Source organism: Triticum aestivum, chromosome 2B, assembly GCF_018294505.1.
Source record: "Triticum aestivum cultivar Chinese Spring chromosome 2B, IWGSC CS RefSeq v2.1, whole genome shotgun sequence".
In the NCBI taxonomy this organism is placed as follows: Eukaryota; Viridiplantae; Streptophyta; class Magnoliopsida; order Poales; family Poaceae; genus Triticum; species Triticum aestivum.
The window spans coordinates 461,890,839-461,900,457 of record NC_057798.1 but is presented as its reverse complement, the minus strand read 5'-3'; positions in this window follow the sequence as shown (position 1 = coordinate 461,900,457).

The following is a 9,619-nucleotide window of genomic DNA, read 5'->3' as shown; positions in this document are numbered from 1 at the left end:
AACCATATGAAAGCGTGTACAGTGAAAATGTTATTCTGCCACTAATGCACTTGGTCTTGTTTTCATGCATAGGATTTTGAAAAGTAGGTCCAGGTGGATGTTTTGCTTCATTCCTTTCAACAAAACGCATGAATAATTGAATAGTAGAGTGCCATTGGGAAATTCTCTATTGCTATGTTTTTCCGTTGAACCAAAATAGCCCTAATGGATCGACATGAATTTATAGTAATAAGTGATGCAACAAGTGTACAACCTCTTTGCCGTAGCCGTGTAGACCTTAGCATCATTGGGTTGGTCGTTGAAGCAGTTGTGGCAGAGGTGGCTGTCGGAGGTGTGGAGGAAGGTATGAGGAATTTGTAGACAGCGTCCAGGGCACTGCTCTGTTGTGATGGATCGTTCTGTCGTTGGAGCAGCTCCGGTGAGCCGTAAGACATCAAGGCTGAAGCAGCACAAGACAGACATCGTCAATCTCAAGTGGGATTCTAATAGCATCTCCAATAGATGATGTAAAATTTACATCACCAAAAACCACCTTACTACAACATAGGTAAAAACTGTTGACTCTGAACTTAACTGTTGAAACTGAAATTTACCGTGGAATCTGAATGTTACTGTCGAAACTGAACGCAATGGTAGCAGAGAGGCACTTGAAATGTAGTTTAGGGAGGGCCTGCGGTTCATCTTCAACCTGCAACCCCCTGAGCCGCTAGCCACCACCGGCTGAACCGCCGGCCCCATCGCCGCCTCGCCGCCCCGAAACAACTCCCCACCGCCGCCCCGGCCAGCCCTCTAGGCCCCCCGCCCCCACCCTGAACCCTAAGATAGATAGTGGGGTACCTCTTCGGCGAGCCCCCGTCCCCGCTACGGGTGGTTCTTCCTTAACTCCGGCGAGCCCACCCAACCCCTGAAAATCGACTGACCCAAAAGTCGATTCAGTTGACTGAAGTGTGGCTAAATTGGAGCAGAGCAGCAACACGAGTCAGGGGGAGAGCAGCAGCAGCAGCTGGGCGAGCGAGAGCCGGAGCAGCAGCAGCAGCGCGAGCGAGCGAGCGAGAGCTGGTATGACCGCCGCCGCCGAAGGGGCCTCGCACTGGGGGAGAGCCGCCGTGGAGATGTCGCCCGCGGCGTCGGCTTCAAGGTAGTCGCTCCATGGGGGTGCGGGATGGAGGATCGTCGGTGCCGGGAGGTCAAGTTAAGGAGAAGGTGTGATGCGATAAGTGTACAACCTCTTTGGTGGCGCCGAATAGGCCTCGGCTTTGTCCCAGGAGTCGGTAAGGATGTTGCGGTTCCGGTGGAGCAGGTTAAGGCGGCGCTGTGGGGATGGAGCAGCCGCGATAGACGAGGCGATCATCAGAGCAGCTCCTTGGAGGTGGAGGACGGGGCGGCTGAACCGGCTTGACAATGAGATGGACGATAGATCCTCATCCAGGGAGGTGGACGAGGGATGTCGAGCTGTTGCGGTGGACGACGTTGTTGGGGAAGAGGCTCCGGCTGGGCAGCGGTGAGGTGGCGGATGGAGGAGGGTGGGGTTTCGCGGCTGGAGTGGAGAGGTTATGGCGGCCTGGGATTTCGAATGGCGAAAAGGGGGCGATGGGAGGGGGTGAACCATGACTTAGGGATGCGCTTGTCCAAAATGTAGGGTGTGTTACAGAAGTACCCCCCATCGATTTAAACTATCGGCCCTTTCGACTCAGGGTTAGAAGGGGGATTTCGCGTGTCAGGATTTGGCAGCTGGAGGCAGTTTTCGCGCGCATTGTAATTTCGGGATAGCAAGGCGCGGGTTGTGAAGGCGCCAGTTTTGGGAGCACGATATCTGAATTTTCGGGATATAACAAGACGCGGGTTGAATTTTAGGGACAAGCCTAACTTGTACGTACCAAATCAATTCACACTTCCCTCAACCAAAAATAAAACGAAAAAAATAAAACTATTCACACAACACAAAGAGAGAGTCTTGCCCCCATTTTACTATACAAATGTTATTCAAAGCTACTCCCTCCTTCCATCTATATAAGGCCTAATGCGTTTTTCGATGCTAACTTTGACCAAATATTAGAGAACTAATATATGACATGCAACTTACACAAAGCACACCGTTAAATTTGTCTGTGAAAGGTTCTTTCAATGATATAATTTTCACATTGTGCATGTCATGTACTATTAATCTTGTCAATAGTCAAAGGTGGTCTTAAAAAACTCATTACATCCTATATAGATGGAAGGAGGGAGTATGAATCCATGTTATGTCCAATTAAATTTTTTCGCTTACTGTATAATGCATGTAACCTACTCATACCAACATTTTAGTGTATTCCAAATGTCTATACTACCGTTGCAATTTGAACCAAATTTAAATTCGTTTCTCTATTTCAATAAGAATCTACAATCATGAATGTTGCCAACTTTAACCATCATTCGTGTATTACCTTAATAACACACCACATGATTACTATAGAGATAGATATGAACTATGTGTACTACATGAATTCGAATTCTATTTTTTGAATACACTTGATGTTGATTCCAAATGATAGTACATTTTATGTACTAACTATATATTCATAATCTAAACCATGTTCCATACGTACACCATGTTTATCACACAAAGTATAGTGCCCCGCCCCCTACATTATGACAAGTATTTATATTTGAGCTGCAAAAGCCACACATTAGCCCAAATTATAATAAATGTTCTACATTATGATATCTTCTTAAAGTATCTGTATCCACTTTTTTATAATGAATTATGATCTTTGTTCGTCTTTTACACCTTCACGATCCTCTTCTATTTGTAGCTAGCTAGCGCTAACTTTCTATCGTGCATGCACAAGCCCGCCCCCCTCTCACCCACCCTTAGCGTCCCCTCAATCGTGCACGTTCATTATTTCTCTTTGGGTTGTCCACCCGCGGTGTGTGTAGGCCCCCGGGTCCTTCTTTCCGGCACAAACCGGTCGATATACCTCTCTAGCCAAGTGTGCCTACAACAAACACATATATACCTCCCCTCTTCTCTTCTCATCGTCCATGCCCCCCTATGTCCAATACGGTTCCACGCAGGTGCACACTCCCGCCCCTCTTTATATTGATCACATACTCGCACACTCCTCCCCCTCGACATAGTAGGCCTCTCGCACCACCTCCTAGCCGCACCACTCTCCCCCTGTCTGTCTCTCCGGACCTTATTTTCTTCTAACACATGCAGGCGTGTATATGAACTGATCTCCCTACATATAGTCAGGTCGACTATAATTCTTTTTCCCCAAGCATCGATACACTTACCTCGCTAGTTATATCTCTCTCTTTCTCGGACACATGACGGTTGATCTTCCTATGTAGTTACGTATGCTTACCACAACCATATCTTCTCCCCTCATCATCCTTGCATACCTCCCGACCCGTCTCTCACACGCACATGCATAGACAGACAGACATCCCCCACCCTCTCTTATTGATATTGCACTCATACCCTCCATCTGTCTAGCAGGCCTCTCCCACCATTTGTGAGATGCCACTCCACCACCAACCCTCCGACGCTCTACCTTTGTCTTTCTCCCAACCTTATTCCTCTGCTACACATATCCATGGATGTCGATCGATCTCCCTCAATACATAGCTAGGTCTCTCTCCTTCCCCACACACATACTAGTCGATCGGTCTCTGCCCCCTTGAGGAGTTCTGGATTAGGGGGTATCCGGATAGCCTGACTATACACTTTGTCCGGACTATTGGAGCGTAAAGATACAAGACCCAAGGCTCCGCCCCGTGTCCGGAGGGGACTCTCTGTTGCTTGGAAGACAAGCTTGGCGATCCGGATAATAGATTTCCTTCTTTGTAACCGACTCTGTGTAAATCCTAGCCCCCTCCGGTGTCTATATAAACCGGAGGGTTTAGTCCTTAGAGGCACAATCATAATCATCATAGGCTAGCTCCTAGGGTGTAGCCTCTATGATCTCGTGGTAGATCAACTCTTGTACAACTCATATCATCAATATCAATCAAGCAGGAAGTAGGGTTTTACCTCCATCGAGAGGGCCCGAACCTGGGTAAAACATCATGTCCCTTGCCTCCTGTTACCATCAGCCTTAGACGCACAGATCAGGACCCCCTACCCGAGATCCGCCGGTTTTGACAGCGACATTGGTGCTTTCATTGAGTGTTCCTCTGTGTCATCGCTGCAAGGCTCGATGGCCCGTCTCGTTGTCATGGACAACATCATCTCTGGGGGAGCGCTAGCGGTAGGCCAAACTCTCCGACTAGGCGGCTTCGTCATGGCCGCTCGATCGGCTTTCGTGCCGACGATGATCTCTCAGGTCATCGAAAACAGCCTCCACATCAATTCGAAACTCGCCGAACAGATTAATCCAATAGAGCTCTCCTCCCTGAATGAGCTCTTGGATAGCATCTCCGCTTTGGGAGTCGCTACAGACTGTGATCGAATCGGGCTTAAATCCGACCAGAGGGATATTAAAACCCCACTGGTCACCCACGAGATAGCGGTAGTGGAAGAGCCACACATGGATTATCCCTCTACTTTGAGGACGAATTATGTCCGGATCATCAAGCTCTCTGAGCCAGATACCCGCTCGCGAGAGAACATGACCCAGACCCCGGACTTAGAACCGGACATTGGGCCAGAAAAATCGGGCAGCACCCTGGATCCCGAGCTGTCAAACCCAGAAGCTCCTCTGCCCCTGGGCGTTAGATCGGATCAGAATCCAAATTCAGCTACACCCACCCACCCAGACTTAAACCGTCTCTCCCATATTAGACAAGGGCCCCAAGATACAGTACATCGCTACTGGGCCAGATTCCTGCTTGTGCTAAACAGGGTTAAGGACGGTCGTGAGGAAGACGCAATCTCACTTTTCTGCAAAAACTACACGAACAAAGGAATCCTTAATGCTATAAGTCACCGTGACATAGTACACTTTGACGACTTAGTAGCCATAGTATAGAAGTACTGTGCGATGGAGAGCACCTGGACAACCCAAACAGACTTCTGGGATAATCCGGCTCTCATAAATCCTTTGTCCGAACTAAAAGGGCAAACTCTCGTAAGTTACCCGATCCAATTCCCAAAAAACCAAAGCCCACTCCAAGGCATGGAACTGTATTGGAAAAATGGCTCAATGGGCCATGCAAAATTCACAGCACGCCAGATACTACGCCAACGCATAGCCTTAGAGCATGTTGGATACTCTAGTAGGTGGCAAAAAGTGGCGACGATCTTCTGGTAAGCCACAAAGCAGAGCAACACCCCGCTGAAAAAAACAATACGGTACTGACAGTCTTTGAGACTTTCACCTCAAATAATAGGCGCAGGCGAGCTCATCGAAATTTCGCTGAAATCTGCCACGTGGCAAAAATAAATCCGTGGACCGACACTGCTATAACCTTCAGTGCCAGTGACGAACCCCAATTCTAGACAGTTCGGGCACCAGCCGCTTTGGTCCTTAGCCCAATCGTGGACAACTTTTGGCTCACTCAAGTACTCATGGACGGTGGAAGCGGATTAAACTTGATCTATGAAGAAACACTCAACAAGATGGAAATTGATAAAGGCCGCATTGAGCAAAGCGGCACAACCTTCAGGGGAATCATCTCTAGTCGGGAGGCATGGTACGTGGGAAAAATCACACTCGATGTGGTATTCGGCACTCCAGAGAATTACAGGTCCGAAGAAATCACATTCCAAGTGGCCCCTTTCAGCAGCGGATACCACGCCCTTTTAGGGCAGGATGCATTCACAAGCTTTCAAGATATACCCCATTACGGGTACATGAAGCTCAAAATGCCCGGGCCCAATGGAATCATCACTCTAGCCAGTGACCGGACGTCGCACTCCGTGCCGAAAATAAAACCGCAGCACTAGCCCTGGAAGCATTATCCGAAGCCCTAGCGGCTGATGAATTAACAACGATGCGCACCACACTAGACAGGGACGACGTGATACTCGACAAACGACCCAAGTCCACCTCATTCAAACCCGCATACGAGATAGTCAAATTCCAGGTCCATCCAACGGACCCCACGAAGACAGCTTCCATCGGGACACAGTTGAGCCCCGCAATGGAAGCCGCACTACGAGACTTCCTACGCGAGAATTGGGACGTTTTCACCCGGCATCCTTCGGACATGCCGGGCATCCCACGCAGGCTGGCTGAACACAGTCTCAATTTACTGAAAGGATACAAGCCAGTCAAATAGTCTCTTAGGCGCTTTTCAGAGCCTAAATGGCAAGCCATGGGAGAAGAGCTAACCAAGCTACTTGAGGCCGGATTCATCAGAGATATCAAGCATCCAGATTGGCTGGCAAATCTGGTAATGGTACCGAAGAAGGACAAATCCTGGCGCCTATGCGTCGATTTCAAAGACCTCAATAAGGCTTGCCCCAAGGATCCCTTCCCCCTCCCTCGCATCGACCAAATCATCGACGCCACCGCAGGACACGACTCACTGTGTTTCCGCGACGCATACTCCGGATACCATCAAATAAAGGTGGCAGAGTCACGCCATATGGTCCTTTCTGCTTCAACACTATGCCTTTCGGGCTTAAAAATGCTGGCTCAACCTATCAACGCATGATTCAAACATGCCTGGAAAAGCAAATCGGCAAAACAGTGGAGGCATATGTGGACGACGTGGTCATAAAAACAAGACACTTTGAAACCCAAATAGATGACTTGAGGCTTACGTTCGATAACCTCCGAACATACGACATCAAGCTAAAACCGGAAAAGTGTGTTTTTGGCGTACCCTCCGGGAAGTTGCTCAGCTTCATTGTTTCCAATAGAGGAATTGAAGCAAACCCGGCCAAAATCCGATCTCTGTCGCAGTTGGCTATCCCAACAGACCTCAAGCATATCCTGAAACTAGCTGGATGCGTGGCTGCCTTAAGCCGCTTTATCTCCCGATTAGGAGAAAAAGCACTACCCCTTTACCGCCTTCTTCGATGCACCGAACACTTCGTGTGGACGGATGCAGCCGCGGCTGGACTGGATGAAATAAAGACCTCATTGGCCAGTAATCTAGTCCTGACAGCGCCAAATATCAGCGAAGCTATGCTATTGTACATAGCTGCAACACATCAAGTTGTAAGCGCAGTACTCGTCGTCGAACGAGAAGCAGACGGATACAAATTCTCGCTCCAAAAGCCGGTATATTACGTGTCCACGGTCCTCACCCCATGCAAATCCCGATACCCGCACTATCAAAAGATAGCATACGCGGTCTTCATGGCATCCCGGAAGCTACGACACTACTTCCAAGAGTGTTTGATTACGGTGGCCTCCGAAGTACCACTCAACGACATAATAAAAAACCGCGACGCTACAGGACGGATTGCTAAATGGTCCATCGAGCTCCTCCCGTTTTGTAGGCGTTCTGGGAACGGGGGTCCCCAGACTTGCCTGCCTGCGGCCTGCGGTGTGGCTCAAGTGGGGGCCCAATGCAGCCCAGCTTCATCAGCTCAAGCTCAAGACCCTCGCAAGGGGCCAAGCCTCGCGGGGCGGACGACAGGGAGCTTCGTCAGGAGCAGCCTCCTCAGGCAGGCTCGCGAGGAGGCGGAGAGATCAAGGCAGGGCACCTTCCGAGGGGCCCGTGACGCAAGCCATGACGGTCGAGGCCAGGCGGGCGCCGGCCTGCGCAATGTCCTTGTTTCCCTTTCGGTGCAAAGGGGGCAAGCACAGGCCAAGGCATCAGGCAAAGGTTACTGTTTCGGTGCAACGAGACCAAGACCAGCAGAACGGCAGGATGGAGGTCACCGTGGAGCCCAGGGCGGCGTCACCATCAGGGCCTTTGGCAGCCGAAGACCAACTTTAGTCAGGATAAGTGTACCAGATGTTCCCCTTCAAAATGGCCAATTGTTGGCACCCTTCCCGCTCATTATTTGGGAAGAGGCCTAGGGCCTCGCTCTATAAATAGGACTAGCCACCACAGGGTAGGGGATCGAGAGAAATAGATCGGTCAGAGAGAGAGAGAAGCGGCTGAACTCACCCAAGAAGTTCATCGCACCAGCTCAAGAACAGCCCCTCGCGAGGGTGTTCTCCCTTTGTATTGTTCACTATCAGCCCCTGAGGCAAAAATCCACCACACCACACACTAGAGTAGGGTATTACACCACAATGGTGGCCTGAACCAGTATAAATCGCGTGTCTCTTGTGTGTTCATCTTTCTTGCTTAGATCCTTGCGAGACTTCGAGACGTGAGCTGGTAGGGGAGAGATCTTCGTGCGCACCCCAGTGTTCGAACCTCAAGGGTCTGCTGGAACCTGAAATCCGACATTTGGCGCGCCAGGTAGGGGTGCGCCGGAATCTTTCTTCCGCTGGTCGTGTGTGATCTTCCGTCGTGTCCATGGCTGACGCTCGCTGAGCTCGCGCTGAGCATCGGGCTGCTCTTGCCACCCGTGTCGCCCAGACGGCGCTCATCGGCGGACGCCCCCGTCATTCTCCGTCGCTTGCTGCCAACGCCGCCACCGGCCCAGCGGGGAACGAGCAGCAGGCCTTGTCCCTGCATCCTTCGGTGCGGTGCGATAGCCGCACCGCCACCCCGTTGCTGACTCTAGCTGGTTCGTCGTCCCACGCCCGTCGCGCCCCCACGGACGCGCACGCCGTGCTGCTTCTGGCGCGTGAGCTCCTACACTACCGCCCCATTGAGGACCTCTACGAGGACTGGCTCGCCCGCATCACCGAGCTCGTCAGCGCCGCAGGGGGCTCTCCCATGTCGTCCCTCTCGCTGCCTCGCCCTCCATCTTGCGCAGGAGGCGAGGAGCAGGAGGTGCCTCCACCACCTCCTCCCCAAGAAGGCACCCTGGCTCCAAGGCGCATGGCCCCAGGACGAGACCCACCGCGTCCGGCGCCTGCGCGACAGGAAAGGAGCTGCCAAGAGATCGCTCGCCCCCAAGAAGGTGCTCGCATGCTCCCAGCACCGGTGCACCATGATCGCATCCCTGCACCACCACGTCAAGACCCCGCGCTCCTACAGGCAGCGGTGCGTGGGAATCTCCAGGAGCAAGCCCCACATCAGCAGAGAGCTCCGGTGGCCACTGTAGGCTGCCGCACTTTCACCTTCGAGCTGCGTAGCGTCGCATGGCCCGGCAAGTTCAAGCCAGACCTGCACCCGTGCTACGACGGCACTGCAGAACCCGTGGAGTTCCTCCAGCTCTACGAGTTGGGCATCGAAGCCGCCAATGGGGACGAGAAGGTCATGGCGAATTGGTTTCCCATGGCGCTCAAGGACGGTGCCCGCACCTGGCTCCTGAACCTGGCTCCTGGCACGATCTCCTCCTGGGACGAGATGCGCACCCGCTTCATCGCCAACTTCCAAGGTACTCGCGACCGGCCCCCGGCCATGAGTGACCTGCGCCGCATCAAGCAACAGCCGGGAGAGACCCTGCTGAAGTACATCCAGCGCTTCAACAACGCCCGCCTCAAGATCCCCAGGGTGACTGAGGAGGCCATCATCTCAGCGTTCTCCGATGGCGTGCGCGACATCAAGATGAAAGAGGATCTAGCAATCCATGAAGACATGTGCACATCACTGGAGCTATTCAACTTGGCTACCAAGTGCGCCAGGGCTGAGGAAGGGCGCCTTTGCCTCCTCGAGCTCCCGGCTGCCGACC